Here is a 27317-nt window from a genome sequence, read left to right as displayed (position 1 = left end):
CATACCTTTAGGTACTGTGCTTCAACATATCACTGTACATTTGTGTGTATGAGGACCCACACAAAATGGGTTTTGTTTTGCTTTATATACCGTATGTTTTATCATGCGCTTTATAACGCAGTGCGCCTTATGTAGAAAAATAGAACTGTTCATTGATACTGAGCCTTATAATGCGGTGCGCAAAATACGGTACGAGAATATGGGATTCTACCGTCACTTGGAGGGGCGTCATGCGCGTCATAAAAAGGAAAAGTTTAAAACTTTGGTGTCTTTCTTTCTTTGCTGTCTTCAGTCTTCTAACTATTTCTCCTGTGGTGGGCCGACAGGGCCTGCAAAGCCTTCTCTGCTGGCTTAAAAAAAATCTGAATCACAGACTGATTGTAATTAAGAATAAGAATAAGAATAAGAATAAGAATAAGAATAAGAATAAGAATAAGAATAAGAATAAGAATAAGAATAAGAATAAGAAGAAGGAGAAGAAGAAGAAGAAGAAGAAGAACAACAACAACAACAACAACAACAACAACAACTTTATTTATCCCGAAAGAAATTGTTGTGCCAGAGTTTCAAGTAAAACAGAACAATAATAAATAATAGTAGGAAATTGCATAAACAGTGAAAAAAAAGGAGGGAGAATAAGAAATACAAATAAAACTATAAAGGGTCAAAATCAAGGGTATAAAGTGTTTTAAGGTCTTAAGTACAAAAATTAAAAACAAAGATGAAAACACTTATTAAACTTATTAAACACTTATTAAACACTAATTACAATTGAATCTTAATTACATTTTGAATCTCGAATCTGATTAAATACTTCCCAATGGTCTGTCCGTTTCCTATCATAGCTTTTTCGCTTCCAGACATGTATTTTCATTGAACAAAGAGCATAACCAATCAAATTTCAGCTGTTACTTGTTGCCAGGCAGGGTCAAAGTCAAAGAAATCTGCCTGGAGGCTGGCGGAATTCGATTCACAGGTGCTCTGGCGAAAAATAAATGTCGATGAAAGTGCCTCTTCAACCAATCAGATTTTGAGTTGTGATACCAAGGCCTTCTAGAAGGCTACGCTAATGTCGGTGTGCCACACACCTTTTGACTGGATCGCCAGAGAGCGTACTAGCCGGAGCGAGCGGGCTGCATCCGTAGGGAGCTGCATGAACACAATTATAGTTTGTGCAAAACCAGAGTGGATCTCAAACTTAGTGAGCAGGTGTGCAGGGAAACACAAGGAAAAGGTGAAGACAAATAGGGAAATCCTAAAAAGACTGACAGTTTTATAGCCATACAACAGTTAATAACGGGATAAATGGAGCCCGCCACTGGATTTCTCTATATTTATATTCACCTTTATTTTTGACACTGTTACGCCGCTGTGACAAAAGAATTTCCCCTATGGGGGATAAATGAAGTTTATCTTATCTTACCACCGGATAATACTCGGATCAGTGCTTTTACTTGCCGCACCTGCGGTTCCTCGGTGTAACCGCATGGGTTGCACGCAGATACCTGTCACGGCAGAGGTGTCGGTCCGGGTCAAACCTCTAAGATTTGCCTCCGGCTGCTCCGTGTTCTCCGCACGTGTCACGGTGTCATCTGCAAACACCTCGCCCCGTGGATATTCCTGTCCGACCCCGTCTGTCAGCCCGCCCGTCACCGAGGCAAGTGCTTTTCCACCACACATAAATGAGAAAAAAAACACTTATTTTATCACGGAAATTCTATTTGGTCAAATATTTCACACCGTCCATCACTTTGCAGATACCGCCGGTTCATTTCCCGACGTACTGCAGGTACTGAAAAGCGTTTTACGCGCTCCGATTAATACAAGGTTGTAAGTTGTGGGGAGTCACGCTGTAAACTCGCAGGTGTATTATTATGATAATAATATATAACCGCCCACATATTATCCCAGAGGGATGCTGACCCAGCAAGGTCTGAGGGAAAAGTGATGATGTGGGGGAGAAAAGTCCGGATGTGTAAACACTTCTGTTGCCACGGGATACAAGACGTGCAGGTCATCCTGTTTTTGAAAACACACGGCTTACGTCTCAACACACACACACACACGAACACATGCTCTTAGCACATCAAATATTACAAAACATGGCTTGTGAAATAGTCCACGCGCGGCAGCGTAACTCTATCAGGAGGTGACCTTGGGTTTTCGAGAGCCTCCCCGCCGTGGAGGTTTCTCCCTCACGGGGGGTGGGGGGGGGACTCCGGAAGAGAGGAATATTCAGAAAACGACAAAAAAACAAAAAAAATGAGAGGGATGGAGCAAAAGAGGGAGAGGAGGAGCGGCAGCATCTGACTCTCTCCAGGGAAATCTTATCACAGTGTCGTAGGGGGAGGTGTCTTTCTACTGGAGCGAGAGAATGGGATGAACAGATCAGAGGTAGGGGGCCTTCAGAGGATTAACAAATGAGCAGACCTGTTGTCCTCTCGCCCCCCTTCCTCTCTCCACCTCCGACCCCATCCCCCTCTTCTTGCCATTCTTTGTCCCGTCATCCTCTTCGGACAGACATGCTCTATATATCCGGCCCGAGTCCTCGTGTGACCTCTCCGGAGATCACGTGTCCCGGTGGAAATTCGGCGGGGATAACGCCGCCTGTTTTTTTTTTTTTTGCGGAGATCTTCTTTTTTTTTAATTTCAGCCCCGCACATCTCGCGTCACTCCGCGCGAACCCCCCCCTGCGTCCGCCATAATATCATGCGACAGGCCGGCATTCCACTCGGGCGAGTCGGTGTCCTCAGCGGCGGGGACGAGAGAGGAAGTGAAAGGCTTGACTGAGAGGGATGGGAAAGGAGGGGGATATCCAAAATAGTAAGGGGCGGTAGGTCAGAGAATGAGGGAGCAGATGATGGAATAGAAAACCAGGATTGACATCCAACCTAAAAAACAAAAAAAAAAAACAAAAAACGCCGCCCCCATCAGTTTGGCTCCTCCACAACGAAATACAGAATTCTGCTAGAGATCCGCTGACCTTCCAGAGCAAACTTTGATGTTAACTTTGCATGATTTGTTCAGCTGTTCCACGGCGGAGAGAAGCAACAGAACACAAAGAAGGAGAGTGAGGGAGGGAGGGAGGGAGTTTTGACTGGACTCCTGAAAGTAGGCCAGTCTGCATCTAGAAACATGGACTCATGTTCCCGTTTCAAGCGATTTCCCCGGAGGAAGTCGCCTGCTCGCCGTCTGCCTGCCCGCCACGGCCGGTTCGCCGTCCGGCGGGGACCGTGTTTTCCGCTCTTCTGTTTTTTTCCCCTCTTCTTTTTGCCCCCCCCCCCCCCCCCCCCCCCCCCAATCTCCGGGGAGAAAAGAAAACACCCCACGTGACGGCTGCTGCGTCCAGATATTTTGTGTTCACAGCCTCACCGCCGCGAAACCTCCCAAAGGCGCCAGATAAGTATTAATCCACGTCTAAATATAGACGCCGACAAATGGTGTCGGGAGGACGGCCGGCCGGGTGAACGAGCGAAAACATTTATTCGTTTGTTGTTGGCACCGTCGCAGCTCTCGCATGTTTTTTAATCGCCTAGCTAGCTCGCTAGCGAGCTAGCGTACCCGATTTTTATCGATTTTTATTGTTGATGAATATAAAAACCGGATCCACTTGTTTGAACTATTATCATTATTAAATATGAATTCATTCGTCCCTCCTCCAGGGGGTTCACCCTGGATCCATCACAGGGCCACTTCTTTTTTCTTTCTGCCTTCCGTTTTGCTCACCTACAATACAAAGTTTGTATATTTTAGCACATTCCGGAGATAAAACTGACAGTAACACCGTTGAGCTGGCAATCTCATTCAAACCCACGCAAGAGGAAGACAGATGCATAAAAATGTCGCCGCTTTTTCAACGGTATATTTTATTTTACCGTTAGAATTCAGGACATGATCACCTCTCATCGGAGCAGCCGAATGCTTCCCCTTCCCGATAAACAGCGCTTAGCAGGTGATCAGTCGGGGCAACGACGGCTGGGCGAGCAGAGCGGCGTGCAGACAGCGAGACGATGCATTAACCCAGATATTCAGGGCCGGAGGGGCCGGAGGGGAGGGGGTACGGCCTGGCTGGACCAAAAGCGGGGAGCGTCGAACGGCGGGTTCGCCTCAAACGAGAAGCTAAAACCGGGCCGCGCGGTTTAATAACGGCTAGCTCGCCGGAAGAGGGCCGTAAACACGGGGATTATTGCTGCGGCCGCAGGGCGACGGAGCGCCGCGGCCGACGGAGCGGGCGTGACTGCTGCATCTGGAGGTGGCCAGATGTGCAAGAGGCTCCGTGACAGACGCCGGGATTAAGGTCGCACTGTCCTGGTTGGACCCACGCCAGAGGCTGCATGATGCTAATAGATTGGCGGCGGCGTGAGGGGGGAGGACACCAGCCCGGCAAACATCGGCACAAGACTTGTCGATGAAGCTACGATGAAGGAGTTACGAAAGAATCCTCTGCTTTCACAACCCAACACAGCCACCCTTCCTCTTTCCTCCACTCGGCATGGCTTTTTGTTTCTCGCAAACATTTAATGGCCTTTTTCTTCCTTCTTTTTTTTCTCCTCCTCCTCCTCCTTCTTACTTTTACCCCGCTTGACTTTTGAAATGAATATTTAATTCCAGAACAAGAGAAAATACTTTGGCCGGACATGAAGGTAGCTCCGCTGCTGACGGGGTACAACGGGCTATGTGGAGCGCCTGTTCGGTCTAATGCCACGGGCTCGCCGTAAAGCTCCGAGGACTCCGAGACGTATTATTTCAGTTTCTGAGCGCGCGGTTTGCATGGGATTATTTTATATCATGCAGGTGCCTGTGTTATTACTTCCATCCACTTCAGCACCAGATGGTCAAAAACAGAGAGTTATGGCCACATGAACTGTTTTCATCAACGCCGCAGATGTGAAGACGTGATTAGAACGGAAAATCGACTTAAAACCGGAGCCTCCTTTTTCAAAGGGTTTGACTCGGAGAGGCTGTTTTCACATTAAATCCTACAAGTGTGATTTATGACATTACAAATATGATGAAGTCAGTCCCGGTCCTCTGTTCTGCCGGCAAAAATGCGGCGTAGAGACTCAGAGCCGCTTGGAAACAGTCACTGGAAATGGGATTTATTGGAGTAGGTGATGTCCAGGAGAATAAAGAGGCGAGGAATAGGTATTTGGAATATTACGTCTTTTTTTTTTTTTTTTTTTTTCAAAAACACAATGTAGTGAATATTAACCCGTAAGTCGAGTTTTTCTGCATTCCTTATGTTTATAATCAAAACAATAACAACAGAGCTCTCTATGCTCAAATGATATCCTGTAAAATGACATCCCATCCCTTGTTCGGGCCAGACCTCTGAAGGACAGGGTGAATGGATGAATGTCTTTATTTGCTGTGTGAATGGATGAATGTCTTTGTATGACATTTGCATGATTGAATGAATGCTCGTATGTTTCTATGTAACGTGTGAATGAAAGGGTGAATGCAGTACGTTTCTATATGACATGCGAATGAGAGGATGATGTTTATATCTCTATACGCCATGTGAATGAGGGAGTGAATGGTTGTATGTTTATATGACATGTAAACGAGGAAGTGAATAATCATTATGCTCATGAAAGGGTGAATGGTTGAATGTCTATATGACGTAATTTTTGTAAGTCTCTATACTTTATTGTCTGTCTATGACGTTTGAATGATTGAGTGAATGGTTGTATGTTTCAGTGTGACATGTGAATGAAAGAGTGAATTATGCATTACATTACAGTTATTTAGCAGACGCTTTTACCCAAGGCGACTGACAAAAATTGCAATTCAATAACCGAAAATCCAAAGTAGCAGCAGTTGTTATTCAGAAGACGCCACTCTGCCAAATAACTCAAAACCATGTGACATGGAAATGAGAGGGTGAATAGTTTTAAATCTATGTTACCTGTGAATGAGAGGGTGAACGGTTGTATTTCTGTATCAGCGGCCCTGTGATGGATCCCCGGCTCTCACCCAATCACAGCTGGCTCCAGATGATGAATGAATGAATGAATGAATGAATTGTGTTTGTTTTCACAAACGGCGCCTCGCGATGGATCGCCTTGTTTCACGTCTGCGCCCGATCCGGACCCGTCCAGGTATAATGTGTGTCACCCAGAGATGCTGGGAAATAGCGCTCCCTCCTCCGCGAGTATCGTTTCCCCGCTCCGTGCCAAACAATGAGACATCCAGAGCGAGCGAGTGAGTCACACCGAAACACAAGTAAATCATTTTCACAGATGCAAATCAATAACAGCGTTTCCCAATTGCGAAGTTGCAAAGTAATAAAAACTGTAAAAGTTAACAGTTGGAAGAGCGAGCTGCGTTTTACGATTTGCACGTGAACGCCGGATTTAATCGTGAGGGTGGCGTCGGTGTGAAGCCTCTTTGATAGAATCGATGCCTTTTGGAAACTGCAGATCTAGATGGTCGAAGGCGGCGTCACCCAGGTTATCTCTGTTTTGACATGGATCTCGAATCAGCATCCGAGGTTGCTCAACAGAGACGAGAACGGACGTTAAACACAACCTGACTGATATAATGATTAGAATCACGCCATGTAGGTTTAGAAGAAGAACCCTGATCTGAGGGAAAAAAATGACAGTTCGATTTAACTCACGCCGTCTTACATGACTTCCCTGCTTTGCATCTCCAGAGAAAATAAATCCCAAATCACGCCGCTTTCTCGCGCCTGTCCTCCATCCGTATCTCCTCAAGCGTCCGATTCAAGCAAAAAGTCAGGTCTGTCTTTAGTTGCAGCAGCCGGACGATCTCCGGTATCCTGTTCGGGCATTCGCAGCGATCGCGTTTGACCAGGCTAATGTGCTAATGTTAGCACCTGGCCTAGCTAGCGCCTCGCATGGCGGCTCCGCTGTTTCCGCCTCACAGCCAGAAGGTCCCTGGTTGGACTCCAACAAGGGGCTTTTCTGTGTGGAGCCTCCAAGCTCTCCACCTGTTTGCTTTGGTTTTCTCCAAGGTCTCTGGGTTCCCCCATCGTCCAAAACAGTGGCGTGCAGGGAATTTCATGGCCGGCGAGGCACCGACTTCCTTTGGAACGAAACTTACAATTGCAAGAACTCGAAAGAGTTTCGTATCCCCGATTGTCTCATCTAATTTTTTTTTTTTTTTATAAAACTGAAAACAATTTGTGGTGTTTTCTTTATTTCTGAATGAAATAATAGACTCCACAAAAAGGTCTGCCACTTTGTTGTCAACTCTTCTTTTCTTTTCTTTTTTGATTTATTCGTTTTATTTTATCCTACTTTGCTTTTAGAGGGACAGCAGTCATGAACACCTGCCAACTCGCATTCGCCCCCTTCAGGTGAGGCGCAGTATTGTCTGCCTCACCTAGTGATTTTTCTCTTAGTTTTATTTTCCAATCAGCGAGAATAGTTTTATCACATGTTTAGATATAGAAATAAGCATGCACAACGCAGTCCAGTTTGTGAGGGACTGCGTGGGCAGAGTTGAGCTCTGATGACGTACCTTGGCTTACACTTGGCTTACATTCGTACAAATGTATGAATTCAGAATTTTTTTTAAAAAAGATTGGAATCATACAGAAAATACAATTATGAATCAGATCAGTGAAAAATGTTTTTTTAATTTATTTTTTCATTATGACATCAGCCATGCTTTATGACCCAGAAAAAATAACAGGTGGGACATCCTGAGGACAGGATAAGCATGAATGAATGAATCCAGAGGCCCCATAAAGGATCTCTGCAGGACACCTGATGACTGATCTTCTCCCACCTTCTACCCTCACATAAAGTCACATGTGACTCCAAGCTGGCGATGACTTCAGGTGATGTCTCAATCATGCATGTTGCAACACTAAAAAAAAAAAAAAAAAACCAAAAGACAAATGGCAAAGTTCCGGTCTCAGAAGCGGGGTGATTAGATTTTGCGGTATCACATGGAAAAGGCCCTCTCATTCAATATTTCATTTTAAATGATCAAATTACTCCGGGTGCTTTTTGACACGGCTCTTAAAAGTACGAGGACGTCTCACTTTAGAATTGCGGTAAGAAAAAAGAAAGAGAGAGAATAAGAGAGAAGTGGGGGGGGGGGATCAACCAGGGAGGCAAAGGCTGACACAGGAAACACAGATTATGATCAAGACCAAGTTGTTTTTCCCTTTCGCTTAGAAAGACAAACAGATCGCCCACGTCAGCAGCCGATGACTGACATGCATTTTTGCTCTCAGCTCTCTTCAATTTCTCTGCACTTTGGATACATGAGGCACACACACACACACACACACACACACTCAACGTCACAGTTTGCTGTCGTCTCCCCCTTTTTCTGATATCGGTCCGAACATGACAGCGCAGTCGATAAGCAATTATAGGAAATGTGACTGGACGCACGCTGTTTCCCCTCCTGTCGTGCACGCAGGTGAAACCGCCTCGCGGTTGCAGCTTGAGCCGGCTTGGACGCCGCTTAGTAATTCATGCATTCATTCGGTTTCAACCGCGTTTGATTCATTCATGACTGACATGTCTGTTGACATGCCTGTTGTCGCCCGGACGTGTTTTCTTGTGCATGAATTTGGGATTTAGACCCAACGAATGCAAACGCTACAAGTGTCGTAGCGTTTGCATCTGTAGTGATACCGTCATTTCTGGACAATAAGCCGATACTTTTTTCACGCGGTTTGAACACTGCGGCTTAAACGACGATGCGGCTAATTTTCTTTTGCGCTAAAGAGCTTCATGCTGCTAAAACATTTAGCCTCGTCACATCGGACCAATGAAATGACCATGAAATTCTGAAGAAGACGACTTAAGAAGATAGTGATCAGCTGGAGTACGACAAGGCAGGGATAGAAAATGGATGGATGGACGGATGGATGGATGGATTTTTCCTTGTGTTATTTATTATTAATCCTTTTCATCAGCCGTGTTACAGGCACCGTTTGGAAAAAGCATTTCCATTGCGTATTTCTAGATGGTACTGGTATGCGTTTTTTTTTTTTTTTTTTAACGTTCCTGTGTAAATATTTCATGTTAGAACGTGGACACCTACGGCTTATAGTGCGCCCTATATATGCACACATATTTATTTAGTTATTTTTTTAGTTTATATTCAGGTGCGCTCAATAGTCCGGAAAATACGGTATATATATACGGCACAATGTTTGTTGACGTTACCGTACGGAGGACATTTGAACAACATGCATGTTTCCATGAATAACATATAAGCGGCACTTTGGATCCGGGGGAGGAAGAAGCGCCGAAACCACCCGTCCTGTGCTTGAGGGAGAGCCGTGCAGAATCTCAAGTTGTGTTTCTCAACTTTGAATATTCCAGTGTCGTGTGTGTGTGTGTGAATGAGAGGTGGAACGGTGAGGCGACAGGGAGTGTAGATAAAGAAGAGCGTAGGAGAATGTGGAAAAGAGGAAAAAAAAAAAACGGGTTCAAGCAGGAATGGGTGGAGAAAAGTGTCAGGGGTGCCATGAGGTAGACGGCGACGTACGGTGTGGTTCGTGGCTGGTGAGGCGCTGACGTCATCACAGTCTGATTTACAAACATATGAACCCAACAGAGTAGCTTCTTCACCAATTTACTGGCAGCAGTTGGCGTGTTTTGTTTAAAATATCATATCGGCGCTCTTTATATATACAAACTGTAGCATAGAAGAAAGCACATGTAAAAATAACCTTATTATCTCTTACCTTTACTTATAAATGAAGTCCATGCGTCGGTCCATTCTGAAGCATCAATAACTTGCTTGTCGAAGTCTTCCTTACCTTTCTTCAGTTTTAAAAGTCTCTCTGTCTTAATGGAAATCGCTGCCAGTGAAGACGGTCGTCTTCGATCGGTCCTGTTCCGACTGGATGTTTTGAGTCTTTTCAGTGCTGAGAATGAGCGCTCCGCCGATGCTGTCGTAGCCAGAACGGTGACCACCAGCCGGGGCAACTTTGTCGCTTCAAGAACAGTTTGAATGAGATCCTTCTGGGCCAAAAAAGTTGAGAAGCTGCCCAGGAGATTTACATTCATCCCTCACCGTTTGTGAGCTATACAGCCCCATGGGATCGGGGAAAATAGATGGATGGCTGCACTTGACTTGCTAACTGTTTACTGTAGCTTGCTATTGCTAATTCTATTATTCTGTAGCTGAGTAGTAAGAAGGATCCCTGGGATCAGCGGCGCCCCCTACCATGAGGCACCGTCACTGTGTGCCTCACTTAGTGTCTCTTCGCACACGTTTTATGGTTACGAGAAACACGCTACAGTTGTTGACGTAAAACATTAGACACATCAGCTAACTATGGAAATTTTGTTCAAATATTAGAAGTGTATTTTAATAGTGACATCCGCAGAGACTTCCATAGCATGCTAGCACAGTTAGCAGAATCATTGCGCAATCCATAGCGGGATCAGCTGGTTGCAGCGTCACGTCTCCTCTCCATATTCGAACAGTATATGCGAAATTGTTCTTTGCAATTTTGAAAAAAAATAACTAAAAATGGTGAAGCCACGTGGAAAATAACTCAATCACAGAATAAATATAACCATTGAATTGATTTTTTTCATTTTGCATTTTTTCTTTCCATGATGACAGGTGAGGCCCGGCCTCCCCGTGCCTCTACTGACTGCACGTCTCTGGAGGTAGAGGACCATCAGCCGGAATGAAAGGAAAGGTGGACAAAGAGAAGATTTGTGGATGTAGAGAGAGAGAATTTGAAGTTAGTTGGTGTGAGAAACGAGGATACAGAGAATAGGGATAGATGGAGAAGGTTGATTCGCTGTTGTGACCCCTCAAGGGAAAAGCCCGAAGGATAAGAAGAATATTTTCCAGAGTCGACCAGCACCGCCGAAGAATCCTGAGAAGTCACGTCTCAGGTCTGCAGGTGATCTCTGCAGCGCTGCAGCAGTTTTAATTGCAAAATGAACGTTTTTGCCGATTACTGCGCGGCGCTCCTGAGCCAGGAACTAAGTGAGCCTGTCATATCTCCTCAGACGTCCACGTCGATGCCGTCCAGATATTTCCAACCCTCCTCCTCCTTCCAGCCTCTTTCCGTCTCCCGCTCCTTCCTCTGACACTCTTTGCTTTTTTACAGGCTGCCATTTCCACTAAATTAGTGCCCGGGGTTTTAATTGCAGTTTATGAAGCTCATTTATTGGCACCGGAGTCTGTGTTTGTGTGATCTGGCATCCAGAGAAGCAAGCCAGTCCTCTCCAAGACTCCCTGCGGTTTTGCATTCCCCCCCCCCCACTTCTGTTGTTTTTTTCTCCCTCCACCCCTCCACCCTCCTTTCTTTTAACACCAGAATGTTGCAGGGCTTAACCATACACGCTGCTGTTTTTATAGAGAATTAGCACTTCTTTACCCGGCCCGGGCTGTGTGGCTCCACGCTGGAAGTGTTGCCTTCAAACTCGTCTTTAAAAACCAGACCGCCGAGCGCCAACAGCTACACGCTTAGCATACGGGAGCCGCCGTTACTTCAGGGTGTCGGTCGATAAGTATTAGCGTGCCGCGGCGGCGCGACACGCCGTCGATTTTCTCAGCGACGGTCGGACGTGCTGCAGAAAGAACCGAAAGTCCGACACCGTCTCCTCACTTTCTCTCGCTTTGTCTTAATTTCTCTTTCACTTCCCCTATCTGGCTCTCCTCCTGCACATCACGCCCCCCCCAACGGCATTCTAGTGACACTCTGGAGGCTAATTAAGCCTTAATTACATTTGTTGGAATTGATTTGTGATTTACTCTTTCCCTGTGTTGTTCCAGCTCATTGGCCCCCATAGAAATGTCATTAATGCGCCATTATTTTCACGGGGCGGTCTAATTAAGGGGACATACTCTCCGGGTTTGCCCGGAACGGAAAGCACGTCGGTGACCGGCGCCCCCGGTGATCCGAAAACGAAGACGCCGTCCGAGGGAAGCGGGGCTTGACGCCTATCGGACCAAAATTAGCACGGTTTTCTAAACACCTGCTCCAGCGGGCGACTGGCCACGGGCGAATCTGCCTTTTACAGCATTCGGCGGTGCAGTCGTTTGCGTTTGAAATCTTATTTTTGGGCTCTCGCAGCCGCCAGTGCCGCTCGCCCGCGAAAAAAAACGACAATTCGACACGGTGGCCAAACCGTGTAATTGCAACGCCACGTGACGGCGACCCGACCCGAGAGTTTTCCCGTAAGCTGACGTCGTCGTCGTCAAAGTGGGGGCGGCTTGTGAAATGGATGCGTCACGTCCAGATCCATAAACTCTCTGAAATGAACTGTGTAACGATCCGTTCGGTCCAATCACGTTTGCAAATTGTGGAACGGCTGCAAGATACCGTCGGCCGTTCCAAATTCGGCATAAGATAAATGTTAGTGTTACTTTTAAACCTCACTTGTGGCCAGACGTGCTTCAAATGAGCATTTTGAGAAGATCCATACCGGCGTCACGTCTCCCCCTATGGAGCCGGTTAGCGTCGTTTATTTAAACTGGAAGCGGCGCCGAAACCCGCGCCTGGCTCCCTTCAAAGTCCAAAATAGTAAGTAGTGAGCGAGCGATGTTTATTTTGTGGAGGAAATTTCACAGCCCCAAGGCCGCGTGATGCATCTCGAAGGTAAGGAGAGCGTCGAGCCCGGCAGCAAAACACGTGCAAGTGCTTGAAAAACAACCAGACGTATCGCAAAGTAAATACAGTCTTACTTTTAAAGGCTTTGACTGACATTGTGGGCAAAGGACCCGCGGGAAGCGACTTCCTGATTGATTAGCGATGATTTGAGGTTTCAGTCGGTCTCATGTCACGTACATATCGTGCTAAAGCTAAAGCTATAATAAGGGTTGGCGAACAATCTTGCAGCAGAAGGTGAAGAGGAACCTGGAGCTTAAAAAAATCATCTCCAGCTCACAATTTGCTTTTGAAATAAATCCGTATGTGTTTTCCCGACTGAAATACGCTGATCAAACAGTTTGGCAGCTAAATAGAGAAATCTAACACACCTTCAATTTTGAGTTCACGTTTATTGATATTTCGCTGATGCTAACCTTCGGCAGGAAGCTCTTGTGATGGAATCCAAACCGGAGGGGAGGCGGGGCTCGACTCGGACCCGCCCACCTGTCAATCAAAAGGTTACGTTTAGAGGTGCGTTCCATCAAATCTTCATTTCCCGACTGCAAGCGTTTGGACCGTGAAGAAGTCGCCTCAGGACGAGAAGGATCTTTCTGTGTGGAGTGTGCACGACCTCCACCGTGCACATAATGCATGAATCCCCCCTCGTCTTTGGAAGAGGAGGATAAACAAACGTAACCGTTTCACGTCGATCGGCGCGTCTGCATTTCTATTGGCCGGTGACAGACCTGCGTCAGGAATCGCACCGTCACATGAGCTAGCGACCGCGGCCGTCGTCACGGAAACTCGTACGGTGTGTCCGAGGGCGGCCATGTTGGACCGGCGGCCGCAACCGCTCACTCATTTTGATGTAACTCGGGTGCTTCGGACGTGCTCGGCCTCGGGTTTTCCAAAATCATCTTCGTTCCCGTCACGTTTCGGCATCTTTTCGGGCACGCTGCCCCCGGTGGAGGCCGCCGGTACTGCGCCGCCATCAGGGTTTCCAGGCGAAGCCGGGGGAAACCCCAAACCAGACTCTGCGTCGTGGTTTTTGCACGTCAAACGATTTTCTCGCCGCGTTTGTCGTGAGCGGATTACAAGCCGACGACACTGTAATTCCGGCGTGCGCGCGGATACGTGCGCGCGCGGTGCGACCGCCATTGTGTTTTTCACATTCACGCTGCACCAAAAGCATGACCGACACATTCCATCTCCAGCGACAGACCAGAACATGGAAAATTCGTTCTTAAGTGTGAAAACGAAAGCTGTGCAAATACGACCTCCTCCTCTCGGAGCCCGCCGCCCTCTGGATACGGGCGCGGAAAACCTACTCTGTTTATATAACAGGTGACCTTCACAGCGGATCGGCGAGCCGCTCGCGAGGAAAAACATCACAGGATGCAGAAAGCCCCCGCCGTTCCCTTCTCCCTTTCAGAAATATATATTTATAAAAAAAAAAAAAAAAAAAGACAAAATTTAGAGTTGGCAGTTGTTTGTGCTTCTTTTAAAACGCTGCTCTCTCCTTGGGGAGGCTTGTGGGAGAGAGGCGGAGGAGGGGCGGGGGGTTGCGGTGCATTCACATGTGGAAGCTCAAAGCAGTAACAATCTTTCCCAGCCCGCGCTGGCCTCATATGGCCCACAGGATCCCACTAAGAGCTTCGCAGCAACAAAGCAATTCTTTCTGCCTCCCTCTCCCTCCCACCCCTCACCGGCGTCGCTCTTTTCGCCGGCTCGCCGTCGGAGAGAGCGTCCCCGCCGCTCTCCGTCCGCCCTCCGCATTAGCGCAATTCTATCTGCGTGCGTTGCGATCGGGCGTAACGGGAGCGGGTCCCGGTCCGGCGGGTGCGTCGGACGACTGTTTCAAGTCGAGCTGAGCTACGAGAGGGAGGGAGGGAGGGAGGGAGGGAGCCGCGGATAGAGAGGGAGGACGGGGAATGGGGTCACTTGAGTTTGTTGCTCATTCTCTCCACCCTGTTTAATAGTCTGGCTCTCCCGCCTCCTCCTCCTCCTCCCCTGCCGCCCCCTAACCTCGCTATCTCATCAAAACTGCCATCTTTGGGAGCGTTACCACGGGAACAATGTCCTCCATGAAATAATCCAACAACCTTGTTTCGAGCCCCCCCTCCACCCCTAAACTTAATCGGACCGAGTGAAGCATTAAGACGGATTAAGTCGTCCTCCTCTTTCACGCCGGGATATGTTGAATAGGCCGGGAAACAAAGCTCGCGCGCGAGGGAAACGTCGGCGAGGCCGAGGGCCGACGGCCGGCGGAGGTGTTTCCTCCTCCGGACTGGAGTCAGATCGGCGGCTCGCTGCTGAGTCATCTGGAAAAAAGCGTCGCTCTCGCATTCGTTACTCTTGGTTAATGCACCAGAAGAGGACTTTTTTAGCTTTACGGCAAACGACATGAAGCCACAGCTCAGCGCGCCGTGCCGCTTTTTTTTTTTTCAAAGTAAACTTGATGACAAAGGGAAGAAGAGGAGGAGGAGGAGGAGGAGGAGGAGGGCGGGTAAAGAGTTTTACTCTTTTTCCCCGCAAGGTTCTCCTTTCTACCTCCGTGCCGCGGCTCGGCGGGAAAACAAGGGGTTAAAGCCGTCTGCAGCCCACATCTGGGAATCATTTGAGACATTCCACAAGGCTTACCACATGTTTTCAGATGGACTGAATCCTGCGAAAGGCTCGGCTGTCAGAGGTTTTGAAAAATCATCCCCCCCCCCTTCCACCTTTTTCTTACCAGGAGGGGGGAAAAAATGAGAAGGAGAAAATTAAACAGAATAATGGGAGTTTTCTCTCTCGCAGGTGATATAAAAGTGAAGCGAATCAACCTTCTCCTGAACGTCGGTGGCACGTTATTCCAACGTGTTCCGAGTGAAAGTTGTTTCTTCAAACGAGGCGCCGCTAACCGTTTCCACGCGGACCGATACCGTCTCATCGCCCGCCCTTCGTCCCTCCGCAACCGAGCCGCCCTCTCAGCGCGGCATATACATCTCCATCTTATTATTACCTGTCTGGAAAGGTAGCGAGCGATCCGGCGGCACCTTCGGCCCGGCCGCGGAGCGCTGCCGCTCCACGGCTTCTCCATTACTCTCCGCTGGAGATGACAAGCTAATAAAGGGGGCGAGGGGGAGCCGGGGTGATGAATCGCCGGCTGCCGGGAGTTTCGAATAAATATGTGGCTTCCACGCGGGCGGCGGCCGCGGACCGGGAGAGTTAAAAGACCGCGAAGTCCAGGGTCCGAGGAAGGCCGGCGCACATTCGCCGTCCGTCGGGCCGGCTAACGTTAGCGCCGGACCTCCCGGGACGGACACTCGATCGCGGAGGCGTGACGAATCGCGCCCCGCCGGGAGCGAGGGGGGGGGGGGGGGGAGTTTTGCCCGAGGGTTTCGGTGATCCGGCGTGGCGGGATTTGGGCGGCGTTTCACGGCCTGGATGTTTTCCAAGTAACAAAGCGGTCGGGGAATTTTTCCAGCTAATGGCCTCTTAAGGAAACGGATGGGAACCGTGAATATAATTGCATTTGACTGCTTGGCAACGACGAGGACGGAGAATCGACGCCGCTCTCGTCTGTCTGTTAAATGTAAGGATATTACTCGCTGTCAGCTCGGTTTTGCGTTCGAATTCAAGCGCCGGCTGTACGCGGGCGGACACGGCCAACATGCCATCGCTCACTCGGTTTTGGACGGACGCTCCGGTTTTGCTTTTACCGCCGTTTGCAATCGGGGCCGGAGAGACGCTCCAGCTGGAGAGCGCCGAGGCCCGCCGTTTCCTAGAACGCAACGGCGTTGCCGCCCGGCGACACCGAGGCCCTCCGACGAGACGCGAAGTTGGAAAATGTGGAAAGGGTCCGCGGAGTGCGGTTACATCCCCACGCGGAGCGTTAGCGGCCAATGTTGAAACCAAAGAATGGATGGCGATGAAATATATTTTCTGTCTGGAAACAAAAAAGCCTTTATTCCTTCCTGTTTCCAAGAGTTCAGAATTTATTTCGTCGGATGTTCGGTGGCGAGGAAAGAGTTAAACCGACAGAATTTCACATTGCAAGAATATCTCTTCTTTTTTTCCTTTCCTGTTAATCATCTCAGTTCCCTTCATTCATTCTGGATCCCGCCGGGAGATCCGACCCTCCGCAACAATCCGACTATTAGGAAATGAAAAGAAATCGCGCCGGTCGGACGCGAGCATTCCAACGACCCGGAGCGACGTCTCGGGAATTCCTGAAAATGGAGGGCGAGATTCTCAAAGCGGGTCCGAGGCTGCGATTCCCCGCGTCTGCACGCCTGCCAGACACAAAGCGGAGGCGCGTTCCCGGCGCGCCGCTAACTCAAGCTTGACAGTCTGGGAGGAGGACGAGGAGGGGGCGTGCCGGGCTCCGTGTACGACATGAAATGAAACGAGTGTCACATGGCGTTCCGCCGTGCACGCCGGATCGCAGTTTGCGAGAGGTCACGTCTTCCAGACTGAGAAAAATCCATTAAGATTCAACTGCGCTGACTTCCAGGGTAAATCTGGCTACATGCGGAGGAAGCAGCTGGGGCCGAGGAGACCCCGGGGGCCCTCGGCGTTTCGGGGGTCGAGGCGGGCCGGGGGCCCGGGGGCCCGGGGGGGGGGCCGGACCCGCTTCGCAAACGCTCTCTCTGGGCGCTATTCCGGTTCTCCACCTGTCAGAGGGCGGTGAAATAAGACAGCTACATCCATTCACCCGCTCTGTTATGACAGCAGACGCCGCCGCCGCCGCCGCCATGCGCTTTTAGCATTTGATGACTCCCTCAGTCCGCGGCCGTTCGCATGCCGTGTGTCCCGTGTCAACCCCCCCCCCCCCCCCCCCCGCGCCGCATTCCTGACTTGTGTGGTGATGTGTGACAACTGACACAGCTTAGTGCCACTCACGGCTTTTGTTTGAGAAAGCCTCCGAGGCACGAGGGGGGAAACAAGGAGGATACTGTGTTCTTGCGCTCCCTCTGTTGCCGCTGGGGTGGCGGGGAGTGGGTGGGGGGGCGAAAAGCAGCAGAGGAGGTAACGCGTGGGCGGAGGGGGGGGGGGGGGGGGCAGCGGCCGTCTGGTGGCCTTGGTCCAATGGTGCGGGACGTAGACCACCTGTCACAAAAGTCACACACACACTGTCAGGGATACAGGACGATCCCTTATTTTGATTTTCTTCTGAATTCTTTTATTGGTTCGTTCATAATCCGCGTCATCCGATCGTGATCGGTCGATCGCAGGGGACGCATGTAGAGACGGACTAGCGTTCACCATCTCGATGAGTGTCGGCGATATCTTCTATGACTCATTTTCACCGAGGTCCACATCGGCGTAATGGTTGCCCGCATGTAACTGTAACAGTATAAATGTAACTGAATGTAATGTAAAATAAATGTAACTGCCTCACCCCATTCATTCACGAACACTATCCTGTCTATTTTTGTTCATTTATTTTATTCACGCTATTGTCACTCTATTTATATTGCCGTTTAGTTCTGCTTGTGTATTTTTCACCCTTGCGGTTCCGTCATGTTGTCCATTGTTATCCCTGATGTTGCTGCTGCTGTCCATTTATTGGTGGATCTCTTGCTATCTTCTGTCTGCTGTCTCTCTATTTATATTTATATTTATATTTATATTTTTATCTTTACTTATATTTATATTTCTATTACTTTTTTTTACTTTATAACTGTTACACTGCCGTAACAAAGGAATTTCCTGTATTGGGATCAATAAAATTAATCTTATCTTATCTTATCTTATCTTATCTTATCTTATCTTATCTTATCTTATCTTATCTTATCTTAACATAGCATAACATAAATCCTTTTATATTGTCAGGTTAAGAAACCTGCATTACTCCGTCAATCAATAAGCGAATAAAGAAAAATATCATTTTATATCCAGATCAATTTGTTGTTTGTCTAGAAGGCTAACTTTAGCATACTTAGCTCCGTGTCTGGTGTCAAAATACCGATGTAGATTGTTCTCTTTGACAACCGATGCTGCCTCGTAACACAAAAGACATCCCGCTTTTTCTCCCTGAAGCACAAACATGTATTTCCCTTCCCATCTTTCTTGAAACATCCTTCCAACTGCATCAACTTTTCTCTTTCTGGACATTTAGAGATCATTTGTATTTCTCAATTCCACTGGTTAAAAACGGCATTGATGTGGAAACACTGCGATCTCATGGCGTCACTTTGAATTGGCATAAATTGTGGGAAATGTAGTTTATGGTCAATTCCAGGGGTGGGCAAACTACGGCCCGCGGGCCACATCTGGCCCGTTGGTTGTTTTAATCCGGCCCGCCAAAGATCGGTACAGAATTCATACTTGATGTGAATGTTTGAATGATCGGATCGATGAATGTGGAATTTCAAACGCGAGATTATTTCATTTTTGGAGCTACTTGGGAATTTTTCTGGGCTGAATGACACAGATTGGCTTTGTGATTTGGCCTTTTAGCCCTCTGGACACACTGACACACATGAATGAGCTGGACATGAAGCTACAAGGGAAAAAACGGTTTGTGCGTGAAATGCAAGCAAACGTCAGAGCCTTCAAAACCAAGCTGGTTTTATTTTCAAAGCAAATGTCAGACGAGTCTGATATGTCCTGTTAACAAATGTCTTTTTTTTTTTTTTTTTTGTATTGTATCTTGTGGTGACCCGGCTTTTAAAAACACATTTCAACTTTTAAAAACACATAAAAACTATATGTAATCATGTAAATATCTATATATCTGTGTGTATATATATTTTTTTTATTCATTTATTTTTTTTCACGATGGCGCTGCTCTTATACGATACATTTATTTTTTAACATACCTTTGACTCTATTTCTTATTTCTTTCTTTCAATCTTTACCGTTTTTATTTCATTTTTTTTATTCGCTATTTTATTCTTTATAATCAGCTCTTATACATTTATTTTTTAACAAACCTCTAACTTTATTTTTTATTTATTTCTTTTAATCTTATCTGTTTTTATTGCATTTTTTTATTCGCTATTTTATTCTCTATTTTTTACATAGAATTTTATTTTGTGTCTTCTCCACTTTATTCTCTGAGCAGGAGCTGCTTTCAACAAGATAAAAAAATATTCTGGTTCTGATATAGAGACCGTTCAATGGCTCATTCACGCGTCAAATACATTAATTTCCAGACTATTTAGCGCATCTGAATAAAAGCCGCACTGGCTAAAAATAACTAAATAAATATATGCGTACATATAGATTGAAGATTCAAAGTGTTAATTGTGTTATTAATTGTGTTATTAATTATAACTTTGCTGTCCACAGTGCATTTGGACTTGTTTTGACAGTAAATAGGTTTTGTAAACATAATTATAAATATGAATGGTGTTGGCAGTGCAAGTAAAACATTGAGTGTGCAACTCGCAATATATAGGCTGCACTTGTCTATATATTTTTTTGACTTTTAATTAAATACATACCTGTAATATCCACTGTTTTTTCCGAACAGTGCCTGTAACACGGCTGATGACAAATTTTCACGTCAATGTCATTGGTCCGATATGACGAGGCTAAATGCTTTGGCGGCGTGAAGCTCGTTAGCCCCCCAAAAATCGATAAATTAGATGCATCACTGTTTAAGCCGCAGTTTTCAAAGCATGTGAAAAAAGTAGCGCCTTATAGTCCGGACATGACGCTATTATAGCTTTTGCGTTCGTGCATAAGGCGCTAACCATGCAAGGCGCTAACCGGGCCGTCGGGAGCGTTTTTGCCCGAGGACATTTTGACACGCAGACAGAAGGAGTCGGGAATCCGACCGCCAACCTCCCGATCGATCGACCGTCCCCGCTGACCTGGAGTTAGCGGTGAAGTCTCGCCTTCGGGGGCCACGTGGCGCCTCGGGGCCCCCGAAGGCGTAGATGACGCGCCACTGATTCACACTTATTCGGATCAAGGGTGAATCCTACGGTTCGGTGTCTCACCACCCCTGTCTTGTTTTTAATCCATATGCATGACAAAAAAAGGAAAGCGGTGAGATGGATAACACATTTTTATGACCTTGAAGTCTCAGTCATACATGAATCGGTCGCTGCAGCCGAAGGAAGTCATTATCGCCGCGGCGGCACAATCTGGAACATATGACTTCTGGTGAGAGGCTGCGATATTCGAGATAATACACTCTCATTAGAACTGCGTTTCCTTTGCCTTGCAAACTTGCTTGCATTACTTCCAAATATCACCAGTTACATAACCCCCCCAACCACCCCCACCCCCACCCGGGACGGAAAAAAAAAAAAACGCGCATTTTATTTATTTCATTCTTAGGTTGGGACTATTTCCGTGCAGAGCAGCGGAGCATCTCGTCCCCTGCAGAGCGAAGCGTGCACATCTGGAGGGAGCGGGACATCCAGCCCCGCGGAGCGCGGAGCCCCGGAGCGCGGAGGACGCAGCGCGGAGGACGGGCCCTCCGGAGCGGGCGAAGGGGGCGGCGTCAGCGCGCCGGTGTTGGATTTCACCGCCGGGTGAACACGACTGCAATGGTCGCCTGCGTGAAAGCCGCGCCGAACTTGACTGCTCTCTGAGGAGAAGGAGGGGGGGCGGAGGCGGCGGCGGTGGTGGCGGTGGTGGTGGTCGGACTCTGCGGTTCGCCGACCCGCCGGTTCCTCGTTTGGAGACGCCGTTTTTTGGATGATAAGAGCCGGCCGGGAAAGTTTGCCGGGAAGCGTCGCGGCGCGGAGACGCAGCTGCGCGGCGGAACTTCCAGCTTTCAGCCCGGGAGGATCTGCGGGAGGAGGAGGAGGAGGTGAAGGAGGAGGAGCCAACAGGTCCCAGGTATTTCGCTTCGCTTGTCACTGCATGCTTGGCAACGTTTGACAACGCGTTACCGCGTTTTCCGGCCGGCGGCGGCGGCGGCGTCGACGCGGAGGACCGTGAACGCATCACGGTGACGCGTCGGGGGTTCCGGAGGACAAAACAAAATAAACAAAACAAAAAAATTAAAACACGCCTCCACGTAGTTCGACGTGGATGGTTCGGTGCTGGAATCGCCGGAACCCCCGACCCGCCGTGCGTCCCGCGCCGCGGAGGGATCGCGGCGTGTCCGAGTCCGCGCCGGGTTCCGTGAACGCATCGTCGCTCCAGAACCGCGGCTAGCACGCAAGGCTAACCCCGTGCGGGGGAGAGACACGCACAGGCACGCCGGAAGTCAGTCACGGTGGCCGACCCGCAACGCCGTCCCGCATGACAGCTTGTCTTTGAAAGTGCACGGATGTGCGTGTTTTTCTGCTTTTCTGCACCGGAATGTGCCACAATTGGCAGCCTGGGAATTTGGCACCGCGCCTCAGAGCAATAAATAAATTGAAAAAAAAAAAAAGATAGAAGGAAACGGGGCTGTATACACACCACACACACACACACACAGACACACGCACGCATGCATCTACTAAATATTTGCAGGAAACACACACCTGGTTGGAAGGAAGGTCTTAAACATCTCGGATCATTGTACTTGAGCTTGAAGAAAAGCGAGTATAAATAAAATATCCCATTATTGTTGTTATCAAACAACACAAACGCTGTTTGGAACCCTTGAGGAAGCTGCCCTGCAGCATCAGCACCCCCCCACCCCCCACCCCCGACCCCCTTAGATGTCCTGCAAACCCACAGCCTGCCTCTGCGTTCATTCAAATCAATTGAAAGCCATAATAAGCACTTCCCAGGTGACCCTCCTTTCGGTGTGTTGCGGTTATTCCTCTGCGCGCCGAATGACGTGCCGGATTATGTTTATGATACTCGTCTTTACACGCTTCCTCTCCGCCCGTGGCTTCAGACAAGGCAGAGATGTTGTGGTGGTGTGGAGAAGAAGAAGAAGAAGAAGAAGAAGTCCTGTCCTCTGTGTTGTTGACTCAAACAGACACGGTGTCAATCATCTTCCCCGACCTCCATGTTTTCGCCTTTCGTCACGTTTGTATTCGAAACACAGAAACTTCAGCTGCGCCCTTTGTGTCATGTGCATTCAAGCTGCTCTACACACACACACACACACACACACACACACACACACACGCACGGTGCAAAATGAGATCCCCCACTCGAGCATGAGATCAGGGCCCGGCCTTTGTGTGTATGTGTGTGTGCCACCCAGCTCCGGATGGGTGTGTGTGTGTTGGTAAAAACGCTACTGAAGTGACTCAGACTGTGTGTGTGTGTTTGACACACGCACACAAACACACACACACCGAGCAGACAGCAACAGGTGAAGAAACATCTTCAGCTGTGGTTTAAGCCAATGGGAAGCCTGGTGGTCTCCTGTCTGCATCCCAGTGGTCTGGTTTTACAGCATGTGTGTGTGTGTGTGTGTGTGTGTGCAATCCAGTGTAACACGAAGGTGGTGAAAGGGTTATATAAGTGGATAACGTTTATGTTCTACTCATTCCAGATGAATGAGTGTTTTAATTATTAATAACCATAACCTCGTTTTCTAAAGCTGATGTGTGTTTTTCTGATCCGCGACCAGAAGGTCGGTGGAGTGACCGATGCGTTCACGCGTTCTTCGCACGCGGGAAACGGGCCGCTGTGGTTCAGACCCGGATGTTGTGAATGTGCAAACCGAGAGAAGCCTGACCCGCGTTAGACCACAGCGGACGGCTCGGGTTCCTGTGTCTCGGGTTCCTCGGGTTCCTCGCCATTGTGTCGATAATGCAGTTTCTACGGGCAGTTTCAGGAGTAGCGCGGAGTCCGGCAGAAATTGTCTTTCTGAGTGATGGATGGGAGGAAGGACGGGAGGAAAGCGTTGCCGCGGCGCCCGCGGGGGCGTCCCCGACTCCCGTCCCCGGCTCCCGTCCCCGGCTCCCGTCCCCGGCTCCCGTCCCCGGCTCCCGTCCCCGCACCTTTGCAAGCACGAGGAATGAATTTAGCCACTAGGGATGTTTCTCGTAACGCGCGCAATTTGACGCATCGTGGGAACTGAAAAGCGGTCGGAGGAGATAATGACGTTTATTTGAAGGGAAGAGAACCTGGTTTGTTTCATTTCCGGGGAACGAGGCTTCTCTCGCATGCGTCGCCGGGGAGCTGTTCCCCGTACGGGTGCGAGACCAAACGGACTTTGGCCATTTTGACATTTCCTGCAAAAGGAAAGCGCAAGTGCAGGGCCGCCGCTCCTTTTTGAAGTGGTTAGGAAACGTTACAGATGGCGGCGTCTGCGACCCAGCAGGGTTCCTGACACAGATGAATCATGCAAATGGTTTAGATCTCGGGCTGGAGATAGCAGGCCGCACCACATGCCAACCACCTGCATCTAGGAGGACGCGTATCCTGACGCGATTTTCTACACGCTTGGCTCTAGCTAGGCTTAGTTTAGCATGTTCTGCAGCCATCTAGCCTGTGGCTGTGCAAGGGTGACACACACACACACACACACACACACACACATACACATACACACTCACCACACCAGCTGAGGCCGACGGATGTCCCCCCCTGTCCTCGTTATAAGAATAAGAATAAGAATAAGAATAAGAATAAGAATAAGAATAATAGGAACAAATTTATTTTTCAAAGGAAATTGTTGTGCTAGAGTTGGAAGAAAAACATAACAATAATAAATAATAGTAGAAAATTGTATAAACAGTAAACCAAAAAAAAGGATAGACTAAGAAATACAAATAACTATAAAGTGTCTTAAGTAAGAAGTGAAGACTATAAAGTGTCTTAAGTACCAAGTGAAAGATAAGGAGTGCATAAAAGTATGAAAAAAATATTGTACATGTAGCTGTTATGAAATGAAATATTGCAGAGTTATGAACAGATATACAGATAAATTATTATAATTTACAGTAAGTGGGTGAGATTTTTTTTTTTTTTTTTTTTTTTTAAGGTTCAAGATTTTAAGATTCCCTGCGACTGAAGGAAGGGGAATTAAAAAGTCTGATAGCCTCAGGTAGGAAAGACCTCCTGTGGCGTTCATAAACATCTTCCTGAGTGGGAACCTGCAAACTGCCACCGTGTCAATGCGGTGTGTGTGTGTGCGTGTGTGTGGGGGGCAGAGGACCGGTTAGCTCACGGATCAGCGTCGCAGATGGAGTCCGCCGGCGTGGCTTCAGACTAATAAGATCAGCCTTGACCTAAATGAAACAGGCCCCAAATCTGTCTGAATAAGTAGAGAGAAATTGCTATATTACGGCGGTTTGGCCGAGGTGCCCGATGACGTCGCCATTGCCTTGGGGAGCCGGGGCGAGTGTGGGAAAGGCAGGAGAGGAGAAGGGCGGGAGATGATACCGGGAGAGCGTAGCCGAAGCCGAGCGGGATTTTTTTTTTTTTTTTTTCGGAGGGGGAAGCGGAGCCTCTGTGATGTCGGGATGTGAAAGCCCCGCTCGTGTTGGCCGGCGGCACATAGACGGGCCTACTTGCGCATACAGATTCCCCTTTCCCCGACGCCGCCGTCACACACCTGCCGGCCCGGCGAGGGTTAACGCTCCCCCTCTTTCACACCCGTCTCCTTTTATTCTCCCTTTAATGGTATTAAATAATCTTTACGTGTCAGAGTTCACAGCTCCCAGTGTTCATGTCGGGGAGAGCGAGAGAGCAATTAGGTCAGGGCGGTAGAATAACACGGTTTCAGCCCCGGCCTTAAAGCGGCAGGGCACCGCGCTCCGGCTCGCTGTTTGTATTCACATCAAACCTTCACAGTGGGACCTCTCCAGCAGGTCTCGGGCCGGCGGGGGTCGCCGAAAGCAGATCTCTATCCGCTCCGTCCCGGTTTTCCGAAAAGAAATCGTCGCCATCGACGCGAACCTCGACTTACGGGTTGAAGCGGTTTCGCTCGTGTATCGAATTCAATTTCCCCATTGAAATGAATTCAAATCCGTTCCGGCCTCGCGGTTTTTGAATGATAAAAAAAAAAAAAAATCTGTTTTATAAATAAAGAAATGATAATATGTAATAAAAGTGTATTTGCCTTGAAGATGAGACGAAGATGCAGGAGGCGGCGGAGGAGATGGGCGGGTTGTGAAAAAAGTTTTTCATTTGCTGCTCTATTGCAGCGCCACCCAACATTTTCTGCACCAGGGATCAGTTTTATGCATGAAAATGGGCCGGTTAGAGGCGCGGGGCTTCAAATAATAAAAAAGTTCACAGTGTTTACCGTAATTTCCGGACGATAAGCCGCAACTTTTTTCACTAAAACAACAGTGCGGCTAATATATGGATTTTTTTTGTGGGGGGCTAATGAGCTTCACGGCGCTAAAACATTTATCCTCGTCACATTGGACCGATGAGTCTGTTCAACTCCGACACCGAGGAACACGTCTTTTTCGGTTTTAGTGCGCAGGAGGAAGCCCGAGATAGCGATCGGCTAGCCGGTGCGGCTTATATTGAGGTGCGCTCAATAGTCCAGAAATTACGGTTATCTGAATACAACAATTACACTTTATATTAGGCAATTACAGTATTATATTATTGTGCAAGTACTGCATCATGAGCTTGTGTATCACCTGTTGCCATGAACCCTTAACTTAGCTAGAAATCTTTATTTTCTTTTAAATACAGCTTTCTTTTTGCCGGCGGTCCTCGACGCTTCGACGCTTCTGAGGTCTTGTCGGCGACTTTTTTTTCCGGCTCATTTTCCAAGGGCTAGCTTGCGGTAGCCGATGTGTTAAATGGCGCGACGGAGTTCAGTGCGGCGGTAAGGCGAAGACGGAAACGGTCGTTTTTCAAAATAAGACCCGGAAGGTCAAATGAAAAAACTATCAATTGTGCCAAGACGGATTTTCTTTGCGTAGCGGTTCCAAATGCTTCGCGGGACGCACTTAATGCTACGACGTGTTGCTTAATGTAACATGCGCACTTTGCTACACGGTATGGCTAAACTTCATTTAGCGATTTTAAAAGCGTCAAACCGTCCCCCGCCCGGCTTTGAGTGACTCTTCCGACACCTCGTTTGTTGACGTTCCCGCCGATTTTACCACGGTTCCCGTTTCCGCGATTTTCTGCGGGCTAGCTAGCGGCAGGCGGCGCATCCCGCCGTTTTAAACGCTGCTTTCACGGACCATCGGGAACAGCGGAGTCAAACCCTCACCCCGCTCGAAAACCCACCGAGCGACGGCTCGAATCACGAAAAACTGATGCACTCGTAAGTTCGGCCGGAGCGCCCGATGTCACATGATCCTTAGACGACAGCGCGGGATCCTCCTGTCAGTCAAACTCGACCCTTTTACAGGAAATCGACCCATATTTGATCATAGACAGATTGGTTATCAAAGCATCTTTATTTCTCATAACTAGACCCCCGACTGAACCGCTCTGTTCGGCGCTGGCGTCTGTATATCTGTGTGTGTGTGTGTGACAGCTGGTCCTGCCCCTCACACACGCCGCCGACTCCTGCTGTGATGCCTCCTGGTTTTGAAAATAGCGATAATACATCACGGGCCGGCGCCCTTGTACTCGCCGAAAATCACAAACAGATTGGGAGAAAGATGGACAGGAAAGAAGCCAATGCAGAGAAACAGACGCGAGTCTTTCGGGTCTCATTGATACTTCGGTCTTTTAACTATTTAGCCCCGGAGGCGGGTTAAACACACACACACACACACACACACACGCACTCACACACACATCCCGAATCCCTCCGCCGTACAGTCCCATGACAAAATGTCCCAGAATGGATCGTCAGCGGTATTTTGGGTTACTCACAAAGTTAATTCGCCCGAAGAATCAGGCCACGTTTTCGTCTTTGGTTTTATCTCCTAATTAGGTAAATGAGACAAAGACCCAAATACGCCGGAGTCATTGGTATTGATTGATTTCATTTTTG

General features: G+C 48.3%; 1 protein-coding gene across 2 annotated transcripts in view; it reads left to right on the top strand.

Annotated features, from left to right (window-relative positions):
• The first annotated feature begins 21202 nt into the window (after window positions 1-21202).
• The window catches only part of raraa (retinoic acid receptor, alpha a), a 162890-nt gene continuing 156775 nt past the window's right edge, over window positions 21203-27317 (top strand). Inside the window, exon 1 of one of the 2 annotated variants that reach the window (XM_086141085.1) lies at window positions 21203-21340. The gene's annotated coding sequence lies outside the window, so the exon portion shown is untranslated. The remainder of the gene's footprint in view (window positions 21341-27317) is intronic. The other variant, XM_086141087.1, reaches the window with a different exon arrangement.

Source organism: Fistularia commersonii, chromosome 33 (genome assembly GCF_037954325.1).
Source record: "Fistularia commersonii isolate RoL2024-O1a breed Wild chromosome 33, RoL_Fcom_v1.0, whole genome shotgun sequence".
Lineage (NCBI taxonomy): Eukaryota > Metazoa > Chordata > Actinopteri > Syngnathiformes > Fistulariidae > Fistularia > Fistularia commersonii.
The sequence above is the reverse complement of the archived record's forward strand: the minus strand, read 5'-3'. Positions and strand labels throughout refer to the sequence as shown.